The sequence below is a fragment of the Lontra canadensis genome, unplaced genomic scaffold, assembly GCF_010015895.1.
Source record: "Lontra canadensis isolate GAN:19392208 unplaced genomic scaffold, GSC_riverotter_1.0 scaffold28, whole genome shotgun sequence".
Lineage (NCBI taxonomy): Eukaryota > Metazoa > Chordata > Mammalia > Carnivora > Mustelidae > Lontra > Lontra canadensis.
The window spans coordinates 16165255-16178309 of NW_022631022.1; the positions used below are offsets into that span (position 1 = coordinate 16165255).

At 52.9% G+C, this 13055-nt stretch overlaps 1 long non-coding RNA gene across 1 annotated transcript; it reads right to left on the bottom strand.

Moving 5' to 3' along the window:
• Positions 1-9650: 9650 nt before the first annotated feature.
• LOC116871986 lies at positions 9651-12847 on the bottom strand. Its single transcript, XR_004383573.1, has 3 exons — positions 12578-12847; positions 10723-10911; positions 9651-9729 (listed from the first exon to the last, which is right to left on the bottom strand). It is a non-coding gene; the product is annotated as an uncharacterized LOC116871986 (long non-coding RNA).
• Positions 12848-13055: the final 208 nt, after the last annotated feature.

A 13055-nucleotide genomic window follows, 5' to 3' on the forward strand; every position in this document is an offset into this window, starting at 1 on the left:
TGCAGCTCTATCTGCGGAGCCGTAAATTAGCACACCTACTTTACGCTCTTCAGGTAAAACCAATAATTTAGCTGAAAAACACACAAGCACGCACGCAGAGCTTGGGGAGGGAGATGCGCGGGGGGTGCAGGGGGCACTCAGGAGAGGGGGCCGCTCCCCTTGAGCAGGGAATAGCCAAAAACATGCAAACCAGGATGAAATGACACGTCGGCGGCTCCTCCTGTCATTAGTGCGTGGGCTCCTGGTGCACGCCCTGAAGCCGGCCCACCTTCCCTTCTACCTGTCCCGTGCCTCCCCCCCACCGGCACCCCTCTTCGCCGTGAACCGTAAATTACATGCTGACACCTTTAATTTGTGCAAAGTATGCCTGGCTGCGTCTAGCGTCAGCAGCCGGCTGCTATAATAAGGTCAATCTATATTCATTGTCGCAGCCCTTGACGTGCCAGATAACACAGGGAAGCAGCACTGTGGTGGCTTCTCCGGGCGGGGGCGGGGGGGGGCGGGGGTGCCCGCTGCCGCTCAGCACAGCCTGGCACCAGTTGGTTCATTACTTATGCATGGCATGAGCGATGTTATGATTTAGCTAATCACCATCAGGTATTCATCCCACTGCTGCTTGGAGACGGCCGCGGTGCACGCCGGCCTGCCTGAGCCAGGGAAGGAGCCCCCACGCCCCACCCCCGTGGACACCATGGAGATATCGCTCGGTGGGTCTGACTGTCCTTGCTGGGCCATGGCCCCTGGTAGTTTAAGATTCAGGACTATAGGGGCACCTGGGTGGCTCAGTGGGTTAAAACCTCTGTCTTCAGCTCAGGTCATGATCCCAGAGTCCTGGGATCGAGCCCCGCATTAGGCTCTCTGCTCAGCAGGGAGCCTGCTTCCTCCTCTCTCTCTCTCTGCCTACTTGTGATCTCTGTCTGTCAAATAAATAAATAAAATCTTAAAAAAAAAAAAAAAAAGAATCAGGACTATAGAGCCCCTAGCTGTCGGATGTTACTCCGGGAGGAGGGGGCGGGGGTGGATGTGGGGTGTCCCTGGATCCCAGGGTCCAACCAGGGGTGGGTGTCTCAGGGCTGGGTCACACAGCATGAGGCCAGGCATTGGAGTCCTAGGGTTCTGGATTCTAATCCCAGTTCTGCCTCTTGCAAGCTGTGAGAGCTTCAACAAGTCGCTTAACGTCTCTGGGTTGAATGGACCAATAATTCCAATCCTGATGCGGAGAGGGTAAGGAGACAAATACACGAATACAGTTGCTGGTGGGTCAGTCCATGGCAGCTCCCGTTACTCAGAGCCCTAGTGGGCCCATCACAGGGGCTGTTGGATGGATGTCTGCTTTCAGGTGGGGAATTCAGACCCCAAAGTTGGCTAAAGGATGGGGCTGGGGCCAGTGGCTGAGCCACTTGGACGAGACACTTCCCAGATCCTGAAATGTTTATGCTGAAGAAGATTCAATCACACTGAAGAAGCAGGAATCCACGGCTGGGGAGGGTCCCAGGGGCAGAAGTGAACCAAGCTCTGGGCTTCCAGCAGGCTGGAGGCAACAGATGAAGCACAGGCTTCTGGAGGGGAAAGGACATGCAGGGGGGCCAGCCAGACCCTTCCTGCTAACAGTGACTGACGGAAGACAGAAAGGAAATGGATCCATCCAAGGCAGTCTAGGCAGCTGGGGTCCTAGCAGGCTTCAGCCTTGGTAGTTTTGTCTGCTGCCCCTCAGAACAAACGACCATCAGTCTCCTGGGGGCCACCCTTGGGATGAGAGGGCACCCTCTCCCCTCTTCATGGCACAGTTAGGAGAGCGCAACATGGTTCCCTGCTTCGACCATAGCCAGGTGAGCCAAGGGAGGTACACAACTGAATTCAAAATCCTCCATCTGATCCTCGTTTTCCTTATTTACACAAGTGAGCCAATAGTGAGCCCAACAGCACACCCGCATGGTCCAGATGAGGATCCCTTTTCTCTCCAATCAACCAGCTTTGGGTCTAAGGAAGGGGGTCACCTAAGTCCTACTACAACACAAGCAGCCAGGCTAGACACTTTGGTGATCTGGAAACATGCAAGCTCATCCTACTGCCACGCCTTTGTCCTTGCTGCTCTGTTCCCCGGCAATACTCCTCCCTTCTCACTGTCCACAGACCCAGCCCATCCTCCCAGGTGCTGGTCAGATCCTGCTTCCTCCAAGAAGTCTTTTGTCACTCCTCAGTGTCAGGACTGTTCTCCTGCCCACAGCACCAACCACCCTTCCTGACTGTAAGTGGGCTCGTGATGCGTCCTCTAGTGATTTGGCCCCAGATAAAGAAAGAAGTGGTGGGAAGGTGAGCCATTCCACACAGGCTAAGCAGCGTTAGGCCCCTGTGGGTCTCCCCCACCCCCACATCTGTAAAATGGACAGGCAAAGGCGGTGTGGGGTTGTTCTTGGCGGCCCCAGGCATCACAGTCCTAGGCGAAGCTTCCAGTAAAGCTGGCTGGGAAGGGACTACAAGGGCGAGGCCAATGGGCATCTCCATGGAAACCAGTGCCCGTAGGTCGAATTTCCCCCATCTTGACAGGCTAGGGACTCCCAGTCCGAATTAATTTACTTTAAAGAATGCAAATGTTCTCTCCCAAGTAGGCTGGCGCCTCGAGGTTTCTTCCCAATGCCCAGTGCAGTCACCTGCCTTGTCCCACCTCTGGCCCATGCCCTCTGCTCCTGCCCTCAGGCCAGCACAGAGCTGCATCTCCACATACCTCCCCACACCTCACAGTGACCCACGCACCTGCGCCGCAAGCGCCTGCCAAGTCACAGAGCAGCTGGTGTTCAATCGCCCTCGAAATGCGCTGCATCTCTTACCAGCAAAACTTGGACAGAGTGGAGGGCGGGGCCTCCCCAGGCCAGCGGGGCCAACAACCTCCCACCACCACCTGCTGGGTTCGCCTGGCTGGGCACCCCTGCCCATCAGCGGCAGGTAAGGTGCAACCAACTGGAGAGCCACCTGACTGGCCCGGGGCTGCGCCCACACCCTCATCCCAAAACATCCTTATCATTCACTAGCTAGTGACCATGATTATGCCACTTTGCTGCTGAGGAACTAGAAGCAAGAAAGGTGTGGGGCTGGTGCATTCCTTCATAGAGCAGCATCTGAGCCCCACACAAAGACGGAGGTTTCCAGCAACCTATCCTCCGCACCAGGGACTCGGAGCCTGTCATCCCTAACACCCATTTCCGAACTTCTTGCCCTAACTATCTGTCCCACCACACACCACTTCCCCACCTGTTCCCCAAGAGAGACTGTTGTCTCTTCCGTATCCCACATGACCTAGGGCTGGGAGGTGAGGTGGATCCCCTCTAAGAAGTCCTCCCCCTCCAAATGCCCCAGCTCCTCTGAATTCCATGCCAACTGACATTACCTCACACCACCATCCTTGCGGCAGTGTCACCCACTATCCCCCCGGGGTCACACCCTGCATTCACAGCAGACTTAATGGGCCCCCTTGCCCGCTGGCTTTCTCTCCGCCCCCATTGGGTGACTTCACATCCATTTTGAGGATCCATCCAACAGGGGGACCTCTCCGTTCCTCCACCTGCCTGGCTCCAACCATCCTATCCACCCAGCAGCCATGGGCATCACACCCAGACCTTACCATCTACACAATACCCACTTCAAGCCCCCCATCTGGGACCCCCTGCTACCAGCTATTCTTCCAGACCACTCTCCCTCGGCCTCACTGAGCCCTCCAGCCACCAACTGCCACTGTCTCAGGATTAATACCCATCTGCTGTCCTCAGGTCCACCCTACACCACCGTCCTCCCTTCCTTCTGCACACTTAGACGCCATGCCCAAGCTCAGTGCCCTCCAGCCATGCGTCTACGTGATACCTGTACCCTTCCGAAGCACACCACTACAGAAAAAGCAAACTGACTTTCCTCTAAATTCACGGCCTCAAATTTCAAAGGAGCACTGCCGCGGAGCAGCTGCCTTGGCTGCCACAACGCCGTTCTCCCACATAGATGCCTTGTCCTTTCTCTTCTCCCCACACCCCTCACCACCCCCACCCTCAGGGGTCTCAGGCTTTGCTCAGAAGATAGTAGCAATCAGAACTCCCTCAACCTCCCATCGGGGAACCGGCACCCCTCCTGCACCTGCCCACGCCCCCCTCTGCTCCCTCCCTCCCAGGCCACTACTCTGCCCAAGGGTCCCTGTTCCACATGGGGTCTGGATCCCACCTCTCTCACTTGCTCCAAGACTGGATGTCTCCTCTTTCTGCACCCCATCTTCTCCCTGTCCCCCAGGTCACCCTGGACAGGATGCACATGGTATAATAAACAAGCTACATTCTTCGCCACACCTCTCCCTATCTCCCATCCTGGTTTTCCTGTTTCCCCTTCACTGCAGAATGTGCTGAAGAATGCTCACCAGCTCCTGTCTCCATCTCTCACTGGCCATTCGGTGCCCACCACTAGAGCCCCGCTCCCATGCCCCTGGCTGGGAACTGACAAGCAGTGGAGCATGGCTATTGGGCAAGAGCAGAAGGGAAGGGGAGCTCAGGGGCAAAGAAAAGACCCTCACTGGGAAGGGTTTCGGGCTCAATCAAAGACGTTGGACATGTCCCGTAGCCATCTTCAGATTTGTGTTTTAGAAAGGAAATTCTGGTGGCACTGGGTAGGAGACCGATTAGGAGGACATGGAAGAGGTGTAGAGGAGAAGTCAGGGAGGCCTGAGTTCGCCAGAGGGCAGAGACAGAGGAGGGATGTAGAATCACTATCAGGACTAAGGGGCCAAGCATGTCCATCGTCTGGTATGGAATACTCCTTACCCCCCATGCTTTCCCATCATGAAACATATTAGACTGGGTGACCCCGGATTGGTGACCGTCTCTCTCACCCTCCCCCAGCAGCAAGCACCCTGCTCTCAGCCCCACCACCACCTGCCCCTCGCAGCTGGCACGTGGTAGGTATACTCCATCAAGGAAAGGATGGACCACACAGAGGCAAGGCCGGCTGGGGGGGAGCAAAGGGCCGGGCTGTGGAGGTGTAAATGCCAACCTCAGAGCCCAGACTTTGTCCTGTCAATACCAAGGAGCCCCCCAGAGGGCTGCGAGTACAGCAGGGGCACAGCCAGCTCTGTGTGTGAGCTAAGCTCATCCGACAGCTGGGGAAGATGAATTGGAACAGGGCAAGACTAAAGGGGAAGACCCGTCTCCAGCCAGCTCGGACCCTCCGGGCAAGGAAAGATGAGGCCTGATCTTGGAAAGAGGACTAAAGAACGGCCAGCCTTAGAAATACCAAGAAGGGGGGAGCCTGGGTGGCTCAGTGGGTTAAGCCTCTGCCTTCGGCTCGGGTCATGATCCCAAGGTCCTGGGATGGAGCCCCGCATCAGGCTCTCTGCTCAGCGGGGAGCCTGCTTCTCCCCCCTCTCTCTGCCTGCCTCTCTGCCTACCTGTGATCTCTGTCTGTCAAATAAATAAATAAAATCTTTAAAAAAAAATAAAAGAAATACCAAGGAGGTAAGATTGGAGAGGCAGGATGATAAACGGAAATATAGTTAATCGGTTGGTGGCTGGGTAGATGGGGCAGTGGGTGGGGCGGGCGGTAATGAACTTCACAGGGGACGGGGGCCATGTTGAGTTTAAGCTCACCGTGGAGCATTCTAGGGAGAGATGCACTGATCTGGCAGCTAGATGTGCAGGTGGGATGCCTAGGGTGGGGAGGCCCAGGGCTAGAGATAGAGACTGGGGATCCCTCTGCCAGGTGAGGCAGTGACCGCAATGACATAAAGACCAGGGAGTCACCCGGAAACGTCATGCCAAGTTAAGAAGAGCGGCTACTCCAGGACGGAGCCATGGAGACTGCCTGCCTTTAAAGGTCAGTGGAGAGAAAGGACCCACAAAGAGACAGCCAGGGAAAGAAATCAGGACAGGGTGGTATCCCAGACACCAAGAAGGAAGGTTCAGGAAGGACTGGGGGTCATGGAGCTGGTAGCAGCCGCAGGTCTGGCTTTCACTGGTTTGGCTGCCAGAGGGTACCTGAAGACCTTGTGGAAGCACTGCCATCGAATCAGGGGTGGAGGGAGTCACATTGCTGTGGGCTGAGGAATACAGAGGCAGCTCGATTCATTAGTTAATAGCTTTGTGATCATCGTTACACCTCCTTCTTCCAAAAAGAAGCAATTTCTCAACTGTAAAATAGAGATGAATATAAATCAAAAGAGAAGCATAGGTGAAGGACCTAGGACGAGGGCAGACACACTGTGCTGGTCAAAACAGGTTAGGTGTATTTGCTTCTCATGTTGACAGGCATATAGCCAATAAAGCTGTTAGAACAAGAAATTAAAATTGACATGCCGACATATACACCAAAACACTGGAGCTGGGACTCGAACAGATCATCATATAACCGTGTCCCTAGAAGCCGAGTTTGCAATAGCCAAGAAAAGTGGGAGCCACCCAAGCACATCGACAAATGAATGGATAAACAAAATGTGGGACACACGTCCAGAGGAATAGCACTCAGCCTTACAAAGGAAGGAAATCCTGATCCAGGCTGTGACATAGAAGAACCTTGAAGGCATTATGCTAAGTGAAACAAGTCGGTTACAAAAGAGCTAAGAGCCTCTGGTTTCACTGGTAGCAGGTGCCTAGACTAGGCAAATTCATCGAGACAGAAAGTAGAATGGCCATAGTCAGGGGCTGGAGGTGGGTAGGGTAGGGAGTTCGTGTTTAATGGGCACAGAGTTTCAGTTGGGGAAGATAAAAAGAATTCTAGAGGAGGGTGCGGTTACTGGTTGCGAAATATGAAGGCACTTAACACCACGGAACCGTACGCTGAGAAATGGTTAAAATGGCAAGTTTCATGTTGCATATATTTTACCACAATAAAAAAAATGTACAAAGAGAAGAAGAATATAGATTATAGTGTGGGTTAATAAAATGACCGGGATTGAGCATTTCATTATGTTCTGAGCTTCTTGGTAACCAAGACATACGGGGAAACTTTTGAGGCTTGATGTTTAATAAATGGAAAAAGTTACGATGGCAAGAGATTTCAAGTCCACCCACCCCCAGCACCGGCCAGGACTGGGTCGGAGCAGGCATTTGTGTGAAAGAGTCTTAGGAGAAGCAATCATAGCATCAAAGACAAAGCAGAACACTGACAACGTTACAAAGACACATTCATCACAGAGCCATTTCTGGTGGTGAGTCTTGAAGAAACATGAGAGAAAAATCAATAAAACCTCACTCAAAAGGCCTTTCCAGTGGGAACGAAGTTAACAAGGTCTAGATGTGAAGATTTCCAAGATGGGACTTAGAATTCCCCAAGAACAAGTGTGTTCAACTTGGTGGTACCTGGAGGACTTCCAGGGGGAGGCATCCACGAGGCTGGTGCCAATCCGCCACCAAGCTCAGTGGAGGTGGGGGTATGAACACCAGCAGCGCAGAGCTGCTGTCTAAAGCCACGGGCGAGAGCGTGATGGCCAGGGGGAACATGGGAGTTCCAGGAAATGCTGCCCCATGATCACCCCCACTTCCCCAGGGCCCACCCAGGTATGGAGCAGCGGGCAGCAGCTGGCAGCACAGGAGGGGAGCAAGAGCTCATGTCCTCTGACTTTCTATCAGCATATGCCATTGTCCTGGGGCCCTTCTCTGCACCGGAGAAGGAACACAGTGCTGGACGTCAGAAGGCCTGGGTCAGAATCTCACATCAGCACTTCTGTTGTGCCCTCGGATGACTTACACATGCTCATGCAACCTCAGGATCTCTATCTGTAAGTGGTGACAATAATTTCGCAGTCCCTGTCTTCCCTGCAAGGTTATTGGGAGCAGGAGGGTGACTGAAGAGGGCTTTAGGCCATGCTGATCCATGGCTTCTCTCTCCCACTTCACCATCTCAAATAGATAGCACAAAGAAACAGTGCTCCACCCCCATGCAAAGGCTGCTACTCAGGACCCACCCCTACTGGGGCTATCAGCTGGGATGAGCCACAGGACAGCCGAATGCCGCCTGTAAACCACTGGATATGTTTGAGTGACCGTGTGTCCATGCCCCAGAGCTGATCCCACCTATCAAGGCAATGGGATGCCCTTTCACCAAGCAGGGGAAGCCAGGAGGCTGGCCAGGGGCATGGGAAGATGGTGCATAGTGCATGGGTTCAACCTGTGGCCATTCCACCCAAGGAAGCCTAGAAGCCGTGGGATGGTCATCAGCAGGTAGGGTGGACGTGGTGGACACAGTGGGACCCTTGCAAAGGGAATCCTGAAGCTAAAAGTAGTGAAGCCTTTAACAGTGAGATGACTGCTGGGCATTAAGAAGGGCCTGGGGAAGATCGGGGGTTCTGACACATGCCCAAATTCGCATGGCACCCAGTGGCCATGGGTGGGACCCTCCCCGTGTGCAGCCCAGGGTGTTTGACACGGGACAGTCTACAGAGCTCGGCCTTGCATGACACTGCGGGGACATGCTGGCAGGACCCCGTCAGACACATCAGCTCTTAAAACCACAGCCTGGATGGCTGTGCTCAGCAATCATGTGTTTAAAAAGCAATAAGACTAAATGCTTTTCCGTTTCCCCTTTGAGAGACCATGTATGATAAATGATAGGCAATTTCATGGTTGGAGTTTCAATTTCCGAAAATATTAGTGCTATTCCCCAAGCTCCACTTCCAAGATAAATTCTTTTTGGCAGCCTCCTCCATTGTCTCCTAATTCCCTGGTTCTGAATATGTTTGGAAGTCTGGTATAAATTTCATGGGCTCAGCCCCAGCATCCCACCCGGCCTGGTGTGCACTGGAAAGGGGTAATCCACCTGCCCTTTTGGCAGGTTCTTTCACATTTGCTTCAAGTCCCTGGGTATTTACAAAGTACCTCCAGGGTTCCCAGCCCTGTGCTAAGTGTTATTATGGTGGTTGTAAGGAAGCTACAATCAACCATTCAATCAACAAATACTAATGGTGCATCTGGTCTCTTCAAGCTCAAAGCAAGAACATTAACTTGCTGTCTAGTGCCCCTCTAACACCTTGTGCTGGTTCCACTGTCTCCATTTCATTGCTGGGAAAACTGAGGCTCAGGGCTAACCTCATAAAATAAGTGTGGACTACTCAGTAGACAGGGTGAGATGAGAGACAATGAACATTTACTGAGATCCTATGACAGTTCAGGCTCTGGGCTGAATGCTTATCCAACCCTCAGCATAGGAGGCTAAGTTGTTTCTCCTCCTAAAACTCAAAATAGGTGTTATTATTCCCATTCTATAGATATGGAAACTGAGGCCCAGAGGGGCCAAACAACTTACCCAGGGATTCTCATTCTACTGGACCACACTGCCTCGCCTGATGTCATGAGGCCAGATGGTGTCCCAACAGCCATCTTCAAACCATGAGAGGATCCCTGTTTAAAAACATCAAAACAATGAGCCAGTCAGTAGGAGACCAATCTTCCATTGCCCCTTTACCTCTCATTCCTCACTACCCTTTGCTTGTGCTAACCCTAGTTTCCCTCCTAAATTTCTCAGGCTGGTGTCCTCAGTGTGTCACCAACACCTAGGCCCATTACCGGCTTTCTCTCGTGCTGTCATCCTCTCTTCTCCACCAAATCCTCTCTATCATGGCTCAGCTTGGATCCACATAACCACCTCTTTTCTCTCTACCATTTACTCACCCTTTAGAGGGCCTTTCTCATGCCCAGGATAGCATCTCCTTCTCCCATAATCTCACAGATTCTTATCAAAAGACTAAGCACAAAGCAGGTATTCCAAAACCTTAAGGAAGACATTGAGGCAAGATTAAAATGAAATGGGGCAAAATGAGACTAGATCTCTCAGAATGAGCAAGGGGAAGGAACCGCAACAGAATGCAATAGAATAGAACCAAGAAGAAGAGTGTGGTTCAGATGGAAAGAAAGGGGGGGTGGAGAAAACAGAATAGACTGGAACAGCATGGAACAGAATAAAAGCGGATGGAGACAAGACAGTTAGAACTAGACCAGGACAGGCTGGAACAGAATTAACCAGGATGGAACAGAGGAGGTAGAACAGACTAGAATGGGGTAGAACAGACTAGAATGGGGTAGAACAGACTAGAATGGGGTAGAATAGGGTTCACCGGAAGAAAATGGAGTAGGAAAGACTCAAAGGGGTCTGAACAGAAGACAGTGCAGTAGGATAACAGCTACAGCCCACTGTTAGACAACTAAGGGAAACAAAATTCATTCCATCCATTCAACACATATTTATCAGGTGCTAACCTGGGCTAGGTAATAAAAAAAAAAAAAAAAAGAAAAAAAACAGACATCGTCCCTTCCCTCCCAGAACATACTGCCCAGTGAAAAAGGGGAAAAAATAAGACATACAGAAACATTAATAAATACATAATCACAAATTATGAATTTCCATGAAATACCATGAAAGAATGGGCAGGGGGCCAAGATGAAGAACAACAGGATGAAAGTAACAATATTAATAATAAGGAGGTCAGGAAAACTGAGACCTAAAATTGAGGAGGTACCCGAGACACTTGGAGAACTAGGAAAAAGCATTCTAGGCAGAGGGAAGAGTAAGTACAGAAGCCCAGAGGCAGGAAGGCATTTGGCCTGCTCTGGGAACTGAACACTCAGCGTGAACAGAGTTCAGGGTGCAAAGCCCAGGGTGACAGGACAGCTGGGGAAGAGACAGGCATAGGCCGATGTCATGGTGGGGGAAGGGGTTGGATTTCATCCTAAGTACAATAAGAAGCCTCTGAAGGGAGTTTCATACCTCCTCCTTGAGTGGTGTCAAGGAATGACTTAGGGCAGGGGGAGCAGCAGGCATTTTCTGAGGACATCCGGGTCATGAGGCTGGCGGCTTGGTGCAGAGGGACAGCCGCACCAGAGTGGGAGAGACGCAGCCGACTGGAGGAACATTCTGAAGGTAAGCCCAGACGCCAGACTTGCAGAGGTTTTGGACCTGGGGTGGGCAGAAAGGGGGATCTGAAGAAGCCGCTGGGGGTTGGCTTCTCTTTTCCGAGGTGAAGCTGGGAGATGTTCTGGGAAGGAAAAATCAAGTTTCCTTTGAGGAATCCTGGGGTTCAGATGCCTGGGTCATGTCCAGATAGAGATATCAAGTAGATCTGGACATACAGGCCTGGAGATCTGAGGAGAGCCTGAGCTGGAAATATCAACTGAGGAGTTGTCAGCATATAAATACTGTGAAAATCATATATGCAGGGGTGCAATGCAGAACTCTATCAAAGCACGTTCCGTGGGCTCCTGGCCCTGGAATCCCTCTGGGCGCTTGCTGGGCCCCCCCAGGGCCACCAAGACAGAGCCCTGGGGTGGGGCTCCGGAGCCCACATGTATAGCAGCCACCCTGGAGTGTTTGCATGCTAACACGTGCGAAACCCCGGTCTACAGACAGAAAAGAGGGCACTACCTCTCTCACTGAGAAACGTGGTCATTTGCCCCTGAAGAGGGAAAAGCCAGCAAAGGTGACAGAGAGGGAGTAGCCAGAGAGACAGGAAGAATCGGGGGAGGCTGGCGTCTCACCTAGACAAAACTAGATGAACTAGTTTCGGGGAGAGATGAGGGGATATCAGGACATGTGGTCAAGTGCGCCCCCCTCTGCTACACCGGGTAAGCACGGGACAGCCCCCACACCCCGTGTGGCAGGGCTCACGCCTCTGGGCAATGCTGGGCCCCAGTGGAGTGGGGTGAGAACTGAACGGGCCAGAGGAGGACACTTAGATGACAAAGTGGGGGAGTGGAATGGGCCATAGCAAGATCTGTTGCCAAATCAATGAACGTTTGGGGACAGATCAAATTTCACACGTGATTTTTATCCTCTCTGGTAGCCGCCCCAGGAGGCCTCTGGCTGAGGGAAGCAGACATGCTGGTGGTCAGGTGGTTCTCTCCAGGTCCCAAGATGGCTTCCTTTTCCCACCTTCCTCTCACAGGAGTCAGTATTCCTCTCCCACCCCTGAGAAATCACCCTGATGCCCCAGCTCCTTACCCCTTACCCCAGGCTTGTCCCAGCTGCTGTCTCTCCCCTCTCCAACCAGAGCCCTTAACAGGCCACAACCAACTGGTGTAGGAGCTGGAGGCCCCCTCCCCCCTGCACCCCCGGGGCCTCACCTCTAGGAGTGAGTTGCTGAGGCCGCCATTTCTTACACACACAAAACAGGGTGACAAGATGTCACTTCCTGGCATCCCAGGGGTCATCCTGACCATTGGCCAAGCTGCTGTCTGGTGGAGCCAGAGCCCTGAACCTCAACAGGGAGAGGTTATGGAATGGGCACCTTTTGAAAGACACGTTCAACTTTCACATTCATAAAACAGAAACTGGAAACCTATGGCTTTCATAACGCAAACCTCAAAAAGCAAGCCAGCAACATTTCCTTGTTGGTGAGGTTCCTGAAAACAAACAGAGATTTTCAACTGGGGACAAACCGCTGGGGGATCTTTCAGAATCCAAGTTGGTGAGATGTTTACGTTTTTCGAAAGGTTAAATATTATGGGAAGGCGGTGACAGGAGTGAGTCCCCCCCCCCACCCACCTCCACTGGCTTCCCCTAGGTCTGAATCCGATTTCTGTTACAAGTGTACTCCCCCAGCCCACGTCCAGGAAGGGCCACACACCTCGGAAGACCTGAGGAGCCCCTGTCATCCATCTGGAGGCAAATTCCTGGCAAGGAGCAGCTGGGAAAGACTTCACAGAAGTCCCTGAACCTCTCAAGAAGAATCTGCAGCAGCAGAGGGATTTTCCCCAGGAGAGCAAACGACAACAGAGCGCCTGTTTGTTTTCGATGCAGGAAGGAGCCGGAACATCTGCTCCAAGAAGCCACTTGAAAGATAATCAGGCAGCAATGTTGGCAAAACAGCTGTGTGGCAGGCAGGGAAGGGGGCGGCCAGGAGCTGGGAGGATGGGGGGTGTGGGAGGAGGGAAGCTAATGCTTGAGCTAGGCGGGCAGCCGCGGGCCCAGGACCACTGCCCAGGCTGGAAAAGCCCCGCCCCGGCCCCGCCCCCGGCCCGGCCCCGGCCCTGGCCCCGCCCCCCAGCGCTCAGGGCTCGCTCTCTCGCGGAGAGCAACTCACCGCGGTGGGGGACAGGGAGGAG